Genomic DNA, 19,163 nt, shown 5'->3' with positions numbered 1-19,163 from the left:
AGACTAGGAAATGTAAGTCCTCCAAGTTTGCTTTCTTATTTCTGAGTCCTTTACATTTTCAGATGAATTCCACATAATCTAGTCTTGGCCAAACATTACAACCCACACTGATTGACACGGGCAGGGCAGCATGACTCCTCCACAGCTAATCAGGGTCTATCCCCAGAATTTTATATCAGTGTTTCAAGAGAGAAGTCTTCTTTAGTTTGGGTCTCTAAGTGGGCTTAATAAAATCTGGAGCTACCAGTTGCCATTATTACACACATAAAATAGGGCTGGACCATCTATCTGTACCAGGAAGAGGAAGATGATAAAATACATAGAATAAACATAGATAAGAAATGAAGGAGAAATGCGGTAAATGTTCATAGTCTTTAAACCAGTTGAACCTGACTCTCATTCAGCTCTACCTTTTCATGGTTTAGTTTTGCTGAGCCACTCAATTCTCCTTTTTATTGTTTAATTTAGTTCAAGATGCTTTTCCGTCAAACAGAAAAGAAAGATTTCTAGTTAATACAAACACATTTTTATCATCTCCCTTATGTGTATAGCTCATTATTTATTTCAGTTGGCATCTGGGAAGTGTGATGAAAGACATCTTTGTTTAGTACTAATAACAGTCAGGTACAAAGTACTTCAAATTTAATTATAATACAATAGTTATAGAATGACCAAATGCTCCATTTTTCTTAGTTACCATGATATATTAATAAACTAAAAAGTATTAGTTGCCTTTTCTTTGAAGATAGTTTCTTGAACTGTGCTTCTTAATCAAGTTATATGTAAAACAAATTCCGGATATTTTCAGTCATGGAATGAAGTACTTGATGACATCAACATTCTGTACAAGGATATTTAATGTTTCTAAGCTGTGCTGTTTTTCTTGATGAAACTTGACACTCAATCAAAACAACTGAGTAAGGGACAAATCTGGAAAGAATTTGTCATAAACAAATACCATTATAAATCACTGTATGCATTTCTACCTGTCAAGATGATTCATTAGTTATTATTCCATTTTTAGCTCTGAGCCATTGACATATAATCAAGAGCCAGGCAGAGAGACTGGATAGTTTGTGAAGCTATGAATCCACCAACATTCCAGTCTGGCCAGTGAAGAGACAAGTTTTCAAAAGACAATGCTTTCTTGCAAATGAACATTTATTGAAAACGAGGGCTGGACTGTTCGATTTAAAAACATCCATTTAATAAACTGGAACAGCAGCAGTATCCTGCCATTATTTCTGCTACCATATTCCTAAAGTTTACCTTATGGAACTTCACCAAGTGTGCAGAACCCTGTTAACCAACTGTTACAGTAAAACAAGATTCTGTTAATAACTGCCTTACTCACTCCTTTTAAATCTTTCATCTCCAGATAGAAGTAATCTGAGCTGATCCTACCTTCGATTTTAATGCACAGGCCTTAAATATGTGCCCTTTTTTCCCTGTACTTTTTGGGGAGGAAGCTTATCTTTAGTTTGAATATTCTTCATATATCATTTCCAGTATTTACCTAAATTGAAACCTTGATTTTTATATTTCAAACTAGCTGCCAATTATTCCCAGAAAGAGCCATTTAAAATTAGATATTCCTGTTCATGCTTTTACATTTAAACAAGATTATCCTCTTGTTTTTATTTTCACTGAATGCTTAGAAATTTAACTTTATTCACTTTTTAAAAAATTCCCAGCAGGGTTCCAATTTATCCATGTTTTTTGCAGCAATTATTATTACCTGCCTTTTTGATACAGTCATTCTAGTGGGTGTGGTTCTCTCTTTGTGGGTTTGACTTGCAGTCCCCTGATGCAACTGATATGTAGTGTCTTTTTATGTGTTTATTGGTCATCTGTATATCTTCTTTGGAGAAATATGTATTTGGATCATTTATCTATTTTTAAAAATGTAGTTATTTTTGTTTTTACCGTTCAGTTGTAAGAGTTCTTTTTACAGTGTAGATACAAGTCTCTTATCAGACATATAGTTTACAAATATTTCTCTAAGTCTGTGGGTTGTCCATTTATTTTCTTGATAGTGTTTTTGGAAGCACAGAACTCCTTAATTTTGTTGAAGTCCAACTGATCTAATTTTTGTGTCCTTCAGTACTTCTGAAAATTATTTTAATATATGTTGTGCAGAATCTTAGATTTATAAAGTTTATTGATGCTATTATGTCTTCTTCCATTTCATTTTTCTGCTTATTATTGTATTCCTTAATTATTTTATTTGGTGGGGGGAGGTAACTAGTTTTATTTATTTTCAGAGGAGGTACTGGGGACTGAACCCAGGACCTCATGCATGCTAAGCAAGCACTCTACCACTTGAGCTATACCCTCCCCACCATTTCATTTTTCTAAAGGGTTCTTGAATTGAAGCTCTTTTGGTGAAATATCTCTGTTACCTATTACGTACAGGCAGAGGGTTATCCTGCTTGCTTTGCAAATAACTTCTCAAAGATTTCTTCTTCTTTCAGTAAATATAGAAAATTAATCAGTAGTTTCCTTAGAGGAATCATAGAACAATCCCTTTTATTTTTATTTGTATTGGTTGATAAAATTTCTCCTTTTAACCAAAGGCTAGTAATATTATTGTATTAGTATTTGTATTTTACTCTAAATTTTGTAAATCATTACCACTGAAGAGATTAATTAGCTGGCACTGTCCCTTTTCAAGCTTGGTATAAGTATTATTGCATTAAAGAAAACAAAAAATAATTAATATATATTTTACTAGAGTAAATCACAGTAAACATATTTAAAACATTCGGAGTATTTGCATAACATCTCATATTATTTCATGTCACTTTAATAGGCATTAAACAATTTGACAATCACGACTACTCAATCAATTGGACTAGTCAATGGTTACAATGAGAAAACTGCATTTCAGAGAGATAGTAATAGAGATATTTTAATTCATTTTTCTGTTTTACAGTTTACAGTATAATTTTGCTGACTGTCTCTCTTGATCCTGTCACTGATTTTCTGAGGTGTTTTGGGGATATTTTAATTTCTAGGGCAACCTAAGGGTTATTTGTTAGCAATAAATTACATAGGCATCTAAATAAATACACATAAAACAAAATTTCATCTTGAGTTCCTAATCAAGTACAGAGTCTTATTTTTGTCATATAGTAAATAATCAGAAGGTAATGAAGATAATTAGACAGCTTCCAGAATATTGAATCACCAAAAAGGAACTATTATTCAGATAGAAAATCATGCCTGTAAATAATTTCAAAAGACTATTTACTTGAGTAATAGAAAAATGTTTACTATTCCTTAAATAGGACAAGACTTCTAACTTACCTAAACCTGGTTACAAAATTCAAATTCCAAATGGATGCTTCTGGTCTTAGTGCTGTTGTTCCCCTGACTTGGTCCTTGTCCCTTCTGCCTCAGGAGTTGAAGCTTTTGCTGGTTCCTTCTGCTTATTTTCCCTCCTTTGTCCACTCAGTCTCTGCATTTAGTTGTTGCTTGCGTAACAATTTACTTTCCTACTTATTTCCATATCATATGGTTGCAACAGCTCACCTCCTGAGTGATCCATCTAAAACTATGTTATTCTGTATTTTTATATCTTAGATTCAGAGAGATTCTAAATATCTCTTTGCCTTCTTTTTTCCCACTTGGATATATTTTTGACACTTACAAAAGTAATTTTTGTTTAACTGATTTACTGTCATGCTGGTAACCCACCTTAAATTAATGGCCCCTTTTACCAGAAAAGAAACTACAAGAATCTGTTGTGCACTCACCACTTTTAATTGTTAATGTACCCTTATTAACAACACTGGGAACCCATAAAAGATTCAACACTACTGAAGTGGTGAAAAGTAGGAAACTAACTAACAAGATGGTTTCCCTGAGGCTAAAGCTGTTTGCTGATTCATTCTGACTTAAAATTCTTACAACTTGTTTTCCTCTTTTTTTTTTTTCCTGACAAACCCCCATCTCTGTTTCACTTGCTCAACTACATTGTGCTAAGCAGCCTGCAACCTTTCCATTACACTCTCCACTCCCTGTACATTCTTTACCCAGAATAACTTATCCTTTAACTCAGAACCTGTATTCTAGGAAGTTGGTCACAGGCTGACAACCTCAGAGGAATGAACAGACCCTCCAGAGTTTCTCCGTGATGCCAGGTGGATTTATCAAGATTAAGAAGAATACAGCACCTCACAAAAAGCCTTGGTTTTTGTTCGGTTCTTCCTGTTATGTCCATGTTTTCTATAAAACCTCAGGACCCCAAGATGGATTCACAGTCTCTAAGGCATTAATCTGCTGTGACTCCCCTTTGCCTGGCAAAGCAATAAAGCTGTTTTTTTTCTGATTCTCCCAAAACTCTACCTCTGAGCCTCAACTTGAGTATAGGGGCACAGTGGCTGGTTCTTTGTCAACAGCAGCAGAAAATGAAAAATAACAGAGCCTTAATACAAATAAAAGATTATGTCTCTTTCACCTAAAAGAAACCTAGAGGTAGACAAGCCAAGTGTGGTATACTGGCCTGGCTCCACAAACCCTACAGGACCCAGACTACAAATGACCCTTGAACGGCTTGGGGTAAGGGGACCCAGCCTCTGCACAGCTGAGTATCTGTGCATAATTCAGAGCAGGCCCTCAGTATCTGAGGTTCTTCAGAAGCCACAGATCCACACTGAAGGATCAACCAACTACAGATCGTGGAGTAGAGTGGTATTTACTATTGGAAAAGTATCTGCATATAAATGGACCTGCACAGTTCAAACCCTGTTGTTCAAGGGTCAACTGTACTTTCAATTCTCCAATATATAATCCCTAAGAAACGGATTTTATCCACATGGTCCAAGAAGACTGCTGGAGTACCAGTCATCATATCTGCCTTATACTTTAAAGTCAGAAGTAGAGGTGAGGAGTGCAGGCTTTGCTCTAAAAGCTCTTCCAGGAAATTGCACAACAAACTTTCACATATATGAGAGCAGCTGGATCTTACACAGGGACCAGACATAGCTACAAGAGAACCTAAAGAAAGCAGTGTTTTACTTGCGCAGCAATTTTTTAACCTAAAAAGTAAAGTTCTTATCACTGAAGAAGAATAGAAGAATGGACTTTTGAAAGGAATGGCACTTCTGCCACAGTCCTATTGTTTTGCTTTTTGCAGGAAAGGAAACCAAGGCTCATAGATATTCAAATATTAATGCAATTTTACACAACTGAGTGGTATCAATTCATTTTGAATTTAGGATGCTCTGACTACACAGACATTTTCTTCTTTCTTTCTCTCTCTCTCTTTTTTTTTTAACAAGTTGCTCTTATTTCTGTAGCATGCAATCTCCTATTTCCAGGTAAATTTTGAATACATTATGAATAACCTATATTTTATTTCTTACTTGCTTTTCATCTCATCATATTTATATTTATATTTCATTAGTATATTTTTAATCAGAGCGAATCTAGTGCCATTCATTGAAAAATTCAGATGCTGTCACATGCTGCTTTTTCTCCCATAAATTCTACTACTTGGATATTTTTTCTATTCAACGTACTTGTATTCAGCCATCTTTGGGAACTATCTTGTTTAGATTCACCAGGAAAAAGAATGATTTCCTCCATTGTATACCCTACCTCACAGAGCACTTAAACTTTTTATAGTTACGATTATTTTATAGGTCAACTTCCACCATTAATCTCTTTCCATTTCTAGGGCATACAAAGTATTTGCCACATAGAAGTTGCTTGGAGCTGACTGTGCCTACCCCCAAAATCATATGTTGAAGCCCTAGCCCCACTGTACCATAGAATTTGAGTGTTTTTGGAAATTGGGTCTTTAGGGAAGTGACTAAGTTAAAATGAGGCCATTAGGACGGGCTTTAACTCATTCTGACTGGTGTCCTTATAATAAGAGGAAATTTGGACACAGAGAGAGATGATGGGCTCTCACACACAGAGGACAGATCATGTGAGAACACAGCTAGAAGGCAGCCACCTGCAAGCCAAGGGCCTTGCCAGTACCTTGGCCTGAGACTTTTAGCCTTCAAATCTGTGAGGAAATAAATTTCTGTTGTTTAAAGCATTCTATCTGTGGTATTTCGTTATGGCAACTCTAGCAAATTGATACAAAAACCATTTAATAAGTATTTAGTTAATAAAATGCTTACTAAAAATCTTTACTTGAGAAGAGAGGATATTTACATTTTAAAAAAAGGAAGCTTATTACTCTAAATATATGTAACGGGAACAAAAATATCAGGATACCTTTTTTAAGTGCATCACTCTTGTTGACTAGAATGGCATATAAGAACCTGGAATACATGCTTTCTTAAAAGTTCACGTTGCACATTGTAATACAAATATTAAAAAACCTTCATCTTACCTAATGGACAGTATTGAACACACTAACCTCTTTTTAACTTTGGACCATAAAGTAGACCTTCAGCTATGTTGCCTGATAATTACATTTTAAAATTTAAGCATGTCCAAGTCAGGCAGGAATAGCTACAAAATTTTTGAGGCTCAGTGCAAGTGAGAATATGGGACCCCATGGACAAAAAGCATCAAGAATTTCAACATGGCAACAGCAGGGTGTTGAGTCACACTAAGCCCTTCTGAGGGTGGAGCCCCATGTGACAGCACAGCTTGCTCATCCTTGAAGCTGACACTGATGCTTCATGGTTGTGGACTCAGACAGACATCATCTGTGGTTTATTCTCAATGAATAGCACATTCCTTTCCTTTGGAGGCTCCTGAGCCTGCTGATAACTGGTGCTGATGCCTCTAAGGTGCCTTTTCCCAGCATTATATTCCTTGCAAGCCATTTCCAAACAAACATCATTTCTCAAAGAACCTCATGCTATTTCTCCAAGGTCTTTGAGGATGCCCCAATTACCCATATTTCCCTCAGCCATAGGGAATGTGTGCGAGTCTGCATGTAAAATACAGACACAAACTTCACCAGCCATGTGTTCTACAAGTATAAAACAAATTAGATGGTATATAGAAAGTCATAATTTAGATGAATTCTGTGCTTTAAAAAAAAACAAATTATGTTCTTCATTTTATCTGTTTTTTGAATATTCAACAACTTGCTAAATTAATTTGAAGTCAGAAAACTATTACACTAATTTGCATTTTTAACTCAGGAAATTTTTTTGAAGTACAGCATCTCTCTCTGCCAAGTGCAATGCTGTTCTCAGAGTCGCAGGGCTCTGCAAGGTTCATTGCCAGTCGCTTATAAGCTGCTGCAAAATTGAAAATCCTCACAAAGAGTTCCACCAACAAAATCCTTAATGCTCTGATTATGAAATAGGAACACCTTTAAAGTGTTTTACCTCAAAAAAGAAAAAAGAACAAAATAGAGAGAAAGAAAGACGTAGTGATTTTGCACATGATTTTCAGAAATAAATTATCAGGCAATGCGGGTAAGCTCCTCTGAAAGCTGCTTTCTCGTAGTTATGAGATTTTATGCACCCGACTACAATGAAAACAAGAGACCCTCAACCATAGGAACTGAGGAAAAGTGGTATTTTGTGAAAATAGGTTTTTTATTATTTTTAAGTTATAACATATAACAATAAACCTAAAAGTGACATTTTAAAGATGTAGTCTATTGCACATATATAAACATTTCTATCACTGTGGTTGGAATATATGTAATTCTCATATTGTGCTCCAAGAAAGAAATGTCAAACTTGAACAAAATTGGCTTTAAAAATAAAAGGACTGATTATTTTACTTTAAATATGTCCAGAGATCAGATGGACATCTGGGCCAGCCAGTTAGGGCCCTGGTTCTGGCGTTCCAGGACTCTCCGGGTTCGGCCATCCTCCCTGATTATGGAGAGACAGTCGTAGCTGGGCCAGGAGCGACACCAAAACACCAGAAGGACAGAGGGCCATTTCCTTTACCTCCACTATCTCCTCATTGGAACAACTAAACTAGGAGATCTCCTCCAAGAGGCTTGCAGCAGAGTTCCTGAGTGGAATCAGGATTCATAAAGCAATCATTACTAAGATCAAGCTAATTTCACTGGAGTGGGTATTTCTCAGTCCATGTACTCTAGGTTATGTTACAGTTTCAATTCAAAGTTTTACTGGGCACCAATTAAAAAACACGGCTTTTCTACACTGAACGGCCACCCTGGTTCAGCGTCAGCTCTCCCTCACGTCATCCTCAGGCGGGGCCTGGAGCTAAGGCAGCAGCGCCTGTGTGAGAAGTGGCAGCGTGGGAAGGGGAGCGAGGGTCAGCTACACGCTGCCTCTTAAGCCAGAAGTGCACACTTCCCTTCGCTTTTTCTTGCCTAAAGCCTGTCACATACCCAGGCCTGACCTCTTTCTCAAAGAGAGACCCCATAAATAGGGGTCTGATGGGAAAAGATAATTCATATTTTGACAACAGGCAAATATACCACGATATCTCAGGGTGGGAAGAACTCATTAGCGTTTTCTTTCCTTTATAAGCTTTGAAGGAAATAGTTTCTTGATTTTTTGTTTATTTGTTTAACATCTAGGATTTCTCCTTGTTGATATTAGTGGCTTATCACTAGTGGTTAAACAGAATTAAAAGTATATAAAAAGAATTATTTCATGTATTCTCTACCTAAGTTGTGTCTATTTTTCATATGATGTCATTGTATTTTGCATGTTTCTACTAAGAGATATTCCTTTTACTATTAAACCATTTCATCTAACTCCTTTTCCTTCATCATTAAAATATCTATATGCATAGCATCGTTTTGGGAAAGAAGTAAAATGCATATTTTTTGATGACACACTGATTAATTAGAAATCATGAGATATTTACAAAATAAAAAACATAAGAATAACTGCAAACAATGAGTGAATTTAGCAAGGTCTTTATAGAATGAGGAAAAGCTGAGTATGTGTCCTGCATTCTAGCTGAGGGCCATCTTTGACTTCAAGCAAAATTCAAGGTTTAGGATTATTCCTGTTTTTATGCTATTTGCTTAGGATCTCAATAACTATCAGAAAAATGTTTTCCTGAGAACAGTTCAGGCAAATGTTGTGGTTTGTTATCTGGTCAAAATTCACTGAGGGGTAGGAGGTACATAGCCAAAAAGAAACAAAAAGGGGAGACAATTGAAGGCAAAGGGAGTTTTCCCAACTGGTGACCGTCCGGCACGGCCGTTTAGTCATTTACAGTCTCTGGGAGTGACACAGGTTATGGAGGAGCTCATAACTGAATTAAGCAAAGTGCCCAGTTTTTCAGGAGGAGGACATATTTTAGGACTAGAGTTAGGGAACAAACTCTAATAAGTATCATCTACATTAATTTTTTTTCCCTAAATGTTGTTACTCATTTTCAATTTTCCCTATCATTTTCAGGTTTAAGCTGATTAAGCATGGTGATTATTCAGGTCAGGGAATCTTGTTTTGTCAGATTTCCCTCTTCTTGGAGAATTTATAGTAATTAGCAAATATCCACCCCAAATAAGGGAAGGAATTACAAATAAGTCTCATAAAAAAAACTTCAGCCTGGGAAGGTGGAAGATGAGAAAGCAAATTTGCTTGCTTGTTCTCACTTGCCCTGCAAGTCTGTTTCATTTATTTCTCTCTGCATAACTTCTTCCTAGGCTGATGTACCTGCCTGTTCAGGTTTTTAACAAGGATGTTCCAAAATGGTAGCTTTAGACTCTTAAGTCTACATGATTTTTTTCTGTGTAGAATCTACCACATTCAAACCCATTTTCTTATCAACTGCATATTCCTGTGAAAGGAAATTACCAGGTTAAATCTGATGTCTCTCTCTCTCTTATAAGCAATATAATTGGGGTGTGGAGTGGTGTTGTATGTAATCTCACCTGCCTTCTGCAGACAAGGTAAAGGTTAGCTCTGAAGAGACATTGTGGATGTGCAGGCGAAGGAAGTGGTTGGAATGGGAGGCCATTCATTCTAACTGAATAGGCTGACGCTCATAATGAGAGAGAGGTAAAGTGCTCTGCTATATTCATGGTATATAAGGTTTTATGTACAGTGAGAGATCACTTGGCAGTAAGCACAGGTAAGGAGATACGTCCTTAGCCAGTATTATGCCAACCACACCAGGGAAGTGATCAACCAATTAATGATAAATTGTTTCTTACTTTTTTTCTTTATTGATTTTAAGTAAAAAGGTTCATTATAATTCAGGTTATATGAAAATCAAAGGTTGTTAATGGTTTCACGTTTCAAAGATCTGTGCTGGTATTATGGAAGCACCATGTAGACAGTTAAAATCAACAGGATGGAGATGAAAATGAGAGTGAATTTTCCATGTATTCAAAGACTTGGCAATTTCATGAAAACCAGTAAAAAGAGGCAGAATAAAGAGGAGAGAAGGGGAAGAAGTTGGGAAGAAGACGTCTGCGTGGGTCATTTCAGTACAAGACGTTGAGAGGAAAGAGGAGATGTAAAAAACAGAAAATAAGAAGAAACACTTTGATGGTGGAAGACTGGAAAATATCACCAAAATCTTAATTTCCGAAAAGGTCATTTTCTTTTCCGCTCCAAGACTTCTTTCTTTAAAAAAAAATTTAGCCTCAGATAGAATGTGAATAGCACAGTAATCAAGGATGAAAGCTTCCCATGTGGGACTGGGGGACATTTGTCCCAACTGCTTCCAGGAGCCAAAAAGGTAATGTATATGCCTGATACAGCCACACAGATAAAAAGAATGCTCAAGCCACAGGAGAGTACAGCCCCAACATGATGATATTAATAACAACAACAAAAATCATCAAAATATTACTTTCCTGGCACCTCCCCTGACAGCAAAACATATCTGAGGGCATTTGAGAACCCCCAGATGCAGTGGGAAAAGGACTGAGTGTGATTTTTCCCATATTTCCTGCATTAAAATCCTCCCTCTCAAATCAGGGACGACCTTTTTGGTCCTTACTTGGGCATAGTGCATAGAGAGGGCATCCATTTTCAAAAACACTGTTGTAGTTTTAGCTTGTATGTCTCATATTTATTGTACTTATTATTTATATTTTGAAATGTTGGCACTTTCTATATGCTTTCCTTGAGAAAATTAATTTGTTATCATTAGGAAAACAAGACAATGAGAATTAACCACATGTACTAAGCTAGTATTTTCTGTCTATAAAATTCAAAGTTCACACACACACACACACACACACACACATGCACACATACACGAGAAATAGAAAACAGCTTCAATCCACTAGTTGCAGTATATCTGAAGCTCAGCTGATAACTGAATTTCATGGGCTTTAACTTTTTCTGGGATGATGAATATTCCATACACGAAAATAATAATTATAAAGTAAATGAAATAATTACCTAAGCTAAGCACAAACTGATATAATTCCCTTTTGGCTCAAATGAATATGCCAGTATACATAAAAGCCTTTATGGAAAATATTACTTTGTGAAAAAGAAAGATTTAAAAATAGAATGTTATTATGATTCATAATAAGAAAATTATCAAAATGATTTTGAGAAAAGATGAGCTCAATTTTTGTGATTTTTTTAAACTTACAGCCTATAATAAATAGGGTTTAAGATAAAAATTATCCAAAGCTGTTTGAGATGCTTTAATTGTTGATTCTTTTTTTAAGTAGATTTTAGACAGAAATTTAAGACAGGATGTAGACCTTTAGGATTTAAAAAATTTAAAGACAGTTAAATTTCACCTTTAAATGGATGATTAACTAATACACATTTCTATTATTATGACGTTCTGAGCTTCATTTCTATATTTAAATGCCACCTAAACATATTCACATAGACCTATTACCATCTTCTTAAAAACTAATCCTGTAATATTTCCCCCCAAATAGCTATGCTTTCTGTCCCTAATAAAAACTCAAATGGTGCATTTAATATAAAGATTCATATCAATAATTATTTTAAACATTTTCTTCTTCCACTTCTATTAGTTCCTATACAAATATATGAAATGGTTGCCCCTTATTTTATGTTTAGAGATAGATGTTACAGTCATCTGGAATAGACCATTTTGTTTAGGGAAAAATTTATTGAATCCTTCCTGTTACTTAAGTAAATTTAAAGAGAGGAGGCAGCCATTATTATGGGATCATAAGACAAAAAAAATATATATTTGTAAAATACACATCTGATAAAGAATTTGCTTCCAAAATATAGAAAGAACTCTTAAAACTTAGCAATAAGAAAACATACAACCAAATTAAAACATAAACAAAAGCTCACCAAAGAATATATATATATATATGTATATATATGTCAAATAAGAACATGAAAATATGTTCATCCTCTGTTATTAGGGAGTTGCAAATTAAGTCAGAGATAGCACTACATACCTGTTAGAATGGCTAACATCTGAAAAACTGACAATCCAAATGCTAGTGAGGATTCAGAGCAACAGAAACTTTCATTCACTGCTGGTAGCAGTGCAAAATTGCACAGCCGCTTTGGAAGACAGTTTGGCAGTTACAGAGCTAAATGTAGTATCATCATATGAACAATCACACTCCAAGGCATTTACCCAATTGAGCTGAAAACCTATGACCACACACACACACACAAATTAAAATAAATGCTTACAGCAACTTTTTCCATAACTGCCCAAAACCAGAAGCAACCATGATGCCCTCCAACACATACATGTTTTAACAAATTGTAGTACATCCATACAACAAACTAACATTCAGCAATATAAAACAATAAGCTACAAAGCCAGGTAAGAATATGGAAGGACCTTCATTGCATACTTCTACTGAAAGTAGCCACTATGAAAAAGCTACCTAAGGTATGACTCCAATTATACAACATTCTGGAAAAGGCAAAACTACAGACTCAGTAAAGAAAAAAAAGTCAGCAGAACTATAGAAGCACTGGTTGCCAGGGATTCAGGGAAGGGAAGGAGGGAGAGATAAAAAGGTGGAACATATGGAATTTAAGGTGGTCTCAGTATTCTGTATGATACTGTAATTATGGACACTTGACATTATTAATTTCTAAAATCAATAGAACTTTAAAGCATAAGGAGGGACCCTTAATTATGAAATTAAAAAAAAAAATCACTTAGAAGGTTAGGAGATACCAGGAAAGTATGCAGTCTATGACAAGAGAATCTAACAGTACAATAAATATATGAAACAACCTCACTGAAGGGGTCAGGGAGAAATGCATTGACCTAGTTAACTCTGGAAATAAATCGAGTAAGATTAAAGACAAAAGGAACTGCACACAAGTACCATACTGTACTGGATAAAGTTGTTTTGGCCTTATGGGTTAACAGTTCAGACACTGCTATACATGTATGCAGAAACTGAACAAATAAATGAATGGCAGGTAAGGGTCACTTTTCTCATTGTTGAGTGGGAATTTATGAAACAGCAAGGGGAGAAATCTACAATTATTCATAGGGTAATAGACTAGAGTTGAAGATATCTGTAAGAACTCATTTAACTTAGTATAGATACAGATGGCTGTATATAGACATCTTTAGAAATATGTATATATACTTGGACTACAGCACACACATGTATTTCCTTGCTCTGTCAGCTAAGAGGGCCTAAAAGAAATGACAACCAATAGCAATGAGCAAGCCTACTGTCTCAAAGCTGGCTTCTCATGTCATTGTCCAACTAAAGGAGCAGTAAGCACTCTTGGGAGAAATGGGTGATTATAGGAAAAGAACAAGAAATATACAAGATAAGTATGGAGCATCTTTTAGCACAGATGAGTAAGGAAGCCTTCGAAACAACAACAACAACAAAAAATAAACAAAAAATCACAATGATGGAAGTATATTAAAAGGCACAGGAACCAACTAAAATAACTCCCAATGGCCAAAGCTGGAATAATTTGAACAACAAAATAAGTAAAATCATATTGGATTATAACCCAAAGTATAAAATTATATCCATGAATCTACCCTGATATAAATCAATGATTGAATAAATTAATAAATGGGATGGGAGAGAAAATGTCCCATTCAGAAAAATCCCAAATCAATGATGTAGATAATCAACTCTAAAGGAGTGGAAGCATAACTCCCCATTCCTTAAGCTGTGCTTTCACAGAATATATTATTCAAAGGGGGGAAAAAAGTAACTTTACAGGGAAGAGACCTGACAAACACTTTGTCAACCAGAAGATCAGAGTTTCCATTGATAGTGATGTCATGCTGAAAGTATGTATGCTTAATTTGATGTGATGAAAATGACTCTTTACCTCTGTGGTCTTCCTCTTAAGAAAACATAACCCCAATCTAATTATAAGAATTCCAATAGAGGGGCATCTTACCATATCCCTGATCAATATTCCTCAAAACTAGTAAGATTATCCAAAACAAGGAAAGTTTGTGAAATCTATTGCAGCCAAGAAGAGCCTAGGAAGACATGACAACTAAATGTAATGGAGTATCTTGGTTGGGATCCTGGAACAGAAAAAGGACATTAGGCTAAAAATAAGGAATCTTGAATAAACTATGGACTTTAGTTAACAATAACGCATCAACATTGGTTCATTGATTGTTAACAAGTATACTGTACTAATGTAAGGTATCAGTGAAAAGGAAAACTGTGTGGGTATGTGGGGGTAGGAAGAATAATATGAGAACACTGTAATATCTGCTCAATTTTTCTGTATATTAAAACTTCTAAAAGTAAAGTTCAGTCTACTAAAAAGTACACAATTTTTACACTTTGTACATCGATAAATCACTCAAACATAATATGGAGTAAAATAAATAAGATAAAACATGTGAATTTTTATGATTCCATTTATGTGAAGTTTTAGAAAATGCAAGGCAAAAAATAAGTATGGTGCTTAGTTCAGGATAATGGTTACCCTCGGAGGTGGTAAGGACTGCAAGGGGCAGCAGAAGCTTTCTTGGTTGAGTGACAGTCTATATGTTGATTTGGGTACTGGTTATACAGCTGCTTACACGTGTAAAACCCTGTATGTAAATCATACCTCAATTAAGAGACAGAGAGACCCATTCTGCTTGTACAAATCCATCTTCTCACTCTTTTCCTCTTTCCCAAGGCCTAACTTCTTCAAAGTGTCACCTATGTGCTCACTTTTCTCCCTTTCCATTCCCTCTTCAGCCCCCTCCGCAATCTGGTTTCAGCTCTCATTAAAGGGCTCTAACGAGATCATCAAAGTTTTGTTCCCAAAGTCGAGGGACTCTTTTCAGACTTCATCTTTCAAGGCCTAGAGAGATTGTCTCTGCTTTTGTTGAGTACTCTCTCCCCATTGAAATTTTATTTCCCTTTGCTACTTCTATAAAAGTGGTGAAGGATAGTGAACGTCTCATTACAATGTTGAGATGAAATAAGCTTGTAAGATCTCTATACAGAGCCTGGAACCTAGGAAATGCTGAGATAGATAAATAGAAAGATAGATATAAAACGCAAGGAAATGCCTATATATATATACAATGCAAGGAAAAATAAATATATGGAGATGGACTCTGCTTGTTAAAACTATGAATTCTGAAAATATCAAGTGTTAGTGAGTTGAGAAGAAATAGATGCATTTTCTAATCTTGTGAATAGAACTTCATGTGAGTATGAGAAACGTTAACTTATTTCCAACATAGTCAAGGATTGTATACGTTTCCTGTAGTCTCATTACTGGGTATACATGTTTAAGGAACATCTGCACAGACAAACTAGAATCCATATCCAAAATGTTTATCGTGATATTGCATATAACAGCACCAAATGAGAACAAAATAAGTCCCTAAAATAGAGGAGGAATAAATAAGTAATATATTAAAATACTGAGATACAACACAGGAATCAAAATGAACACACTACAAAAAAATGTTTTAAGTTGGGTTATTCTGAAAACATAGGTTAAGTTAAAGTGTCAAGTCCTTGAAAAAATGCACTGAATTCATAGTTTAATTAATGCATTTTTTCAAGCTGATTTTCTGACATGTAGTAAGTAGTTCTTCTACATAATTTTAAATATGATTATAATAAAGTCACAAATTATGTTGCCCTTTCTTTTGTTTTCCATGGTACAGTGTATTATTTCATTTTTCATAAATTGTGAGACTGCACATATGTTAAGAAAATAAAAGAATAGACCTTGTCCAAATACATATTTAGCATAGAATAGGCAGACATAAATCTAATTCATTAAGCTACACTATAATTTTAATAGCATGGCATTGTAGCATAAAGATTCAAATACAGATTTATATATCACGCTGCAGTTGCTTCCTTCTCCTGTATTTCTTCTTTGTTCCTCCTAAAGGGACATGAACTTTTGGCCCAAATAATCTAAGCCTGAATGCAAGAATGTGCCACTTCTTCCCAAAAGGCACAAACAAACGGGGTGTCAAATCCATAGGATTAATAGTCTAGAATAAGTTTCAGCAAACTACAGCCTGCAGGTGAAATCTGGCCTATGACCACTTTTTGTACTTTTTGTACTGTCTGTGAGTTAAGAATTTTTTTAATGGTTGAAAAAAATCAGAATATTTGGTGACATGAAAATGATATGAAATTCAAATTTCTCTGTCCACAAATAAAGTTTTACTGGAACATAGCACACTCATTCATTTACATCCTGTCTACGGCAAAGCTAAGTAGCTGTGACAATTGAATAGCTCCCACTACAGTCTAAAATATTTGCTACTTGATCCTTTACAGAAAAAGATTGCTAATTGCTACCCAAGAATATACTATGGTAATATCTATCCAATTTTTTTTTTATTGAATGGCATATCTAATTTCAAAGTTTTTTCTGTAAATCCATTTTACAGGAATGATCTGTTATTACTCAGTGAAATTGACTTTTTTTTTCAGATTCTAGTTTCTTGAAGTTTTATAAAGCACATTCTTATATTTTAGGAAACATTTCTTAGTGATATTCATAGGTATTTCATGAAAATTAGCATTTCCCAGTAGCGTAAGTTTGGAAAACTTAGGGTTAAATTGGGTCACAGAAGTTTTCACTGTAGAATGTTTCCTTGCTTTTGATATGCCCATCTGTTTTGCAGATTTGCAGTGCAGGATACTGTACATAGCATTGGTAAATTTATTTAACCACAAAGTCTTGTTTATGAGTTGTATTCTGTAGAACCTGCCTGAGAAACAACTATATTGGACATAAAAAATTTATGTAAAGTAAAAGCCTTTGAGGGTTTAGTCTTTTTTTTTTCCTTCAGTACAGTTCAAAATAGCATATAGCCGAGTAATAAAATCCTGAAATTATTATAAATATCATTGTGGTTTTGATTATCCCAATTTTGGACAGTATCAGTTTCGATTATTTACCTTTCATTTGCTATAATTTAATAATTCATTTTCAAAACATATTTATTAATTAAACATGTGTAATATATTAACATGATGTAGTAGAATTTTTCATTGTTAAGAAAATTCACTTAACAAAAATAAACCGGTCTACAAAATTTTGATTTACGTAGAATCACATGATTTGTTGTTAAATTCTCCCAGAATATATTCTAGGTAAGGTTGAACAGAATATAATGTCTTCATTGTTTAAATGTTTAGCCTGTCATCCTTGAATAGATGAACATTAGACATTTGCCTTCTCACCCTTCATAACAAAAATGCCTTTAACGCCGTATTCTTTTCTTTAAAAAGTAAATCTTCTACCATCTTAATATGTTTTTTTCCCTTTTTTATGCAGTTGTTTTGTTTGGCAGAAAATGAGCTCACATTTTCCTCTGCTGAAGAAAGTAATCTGTGAATCATATACAGTTTGAGAAAAGTATCACCTTATTCAAAAGATAAATCATATGATATTGTTATGCCAAAGGAATAAGAAAGCATGGATTAAGAATAGATTAGGTGACTGCATTATAAAAATATCAAAGTAAACTGATCTAAAGGGTGCACTATGAATGGACTGGAATTCAAAGATTCGCTACCTAAGCCTATGGAAATCTAATGACCAAATGCTGATATTCTATTACAGACTTTCAGAAGACTGAGAATTAATACGAGCCCTATTTTAGAAAGTTTATTATTTTTATTACCCTCATTACATATAGAATAATATGCTCAATGAAATAACTTTTACTACTAAGATTTATTTTAAAAACTTCTTGCCTTATCTATTATTTGATTAAATAAAAATTATTGCACTTTTTATACTTAAATATTGCACTAGTTTCCTAGGCTGCAGTGACTAAGTACCAAATAATGGGTGGCTTAGAACAAGAGAAATATATTGTCTCACAGATCTGGAGGCCAGAGGTCAAAGTCAGGTCATCAGTAGGACCATGCTCCCTGAGAAGGCACGAGAGAGGACATTTTCCAGGCCCCTCTCCCAGCTTTTGGTGGTTCCTTGGCTGAATGGCCTGAGGCGTCCCAATACTGGTGTTGACAGGCTGGTGGGCTGGGCTGGTCCAGGTGCTATAAGCTCGAGGGAGGATTCCACAATGGTGCTTACCAGCACCAGTGTCCTCCCAGGACAAGGACCTTCCAAAAATGGCTGCCGGAGTGTCTGTGTCCCCAGGGTGAGCTCCAATTCCTCCTGCCTCTCTGGGAGTCCATTTCCTTTATGAGAAAGCAAAATCGTTTCCAGCCGCTCCAGTATAATGCCTGTTAAGTCTCATTGCCAGGATCTAGCAAAGGGGTCACAGACAATTTGGAGTGACTAGAAACCATGAGCCATTTCGTGCTTTTGAGCACACTGATCTCTCAAAACACAACTACATTTCTGCTAGTAAGAATGTATAACATCTCTGTTGGGTCAGCAACTCAGAGTATCTACCTTACCAACTGTCACAATGACAATCTGATGGTGTATGATGAAACTGGTGAGCCTTTCTTTTGCTTCTTATACCTCCAAATTACTCACAAGTGCTTTTTAGGAAAGAACACAAGTGGATATTGAAGGCCTAACAATGTTATACAGATTTTCGAATAGACTTCATTTTATCATAGAAATCAATCATCTGGTCTCATTAATTACATATCTTAAGTTATATTTAGCTTTCATAAAAAATGAACATGCATATAAGGGTGTGAGTTTGCTGTTACTCAAAAGATAGGATTTTTCCCTAAGTATATTGTTCTTATAAGTTGAAATATATTTCTACCTAAAGATGCATTTTAACATGACTCCTTTCTTCTAACAGTTAGGAAATACACTTGAAATATATATAATAGAGACAGGAAATATTCTCTTATATATCAAACAAATGTTCTAAACAAAAATAATTTCAATGTATCATCTAACAGAGGT

Source organism: Vicugna pacos, chromosome 2, assembly GCF_048564905.1.
Source record: "Vicugna pacos chromosome 2, VicPac4, whole genome shotgun sequence".
NCBI classification, from domain to species: domain Eukaryota; kingdom Metazoa; phylum Chordata; class Mammalia; order Artiodactyla; family Camelidae; genus Vicugna; species Vicugna pacos.
This window is presented reverse-complemented; position numbering follows the sequence as displayed.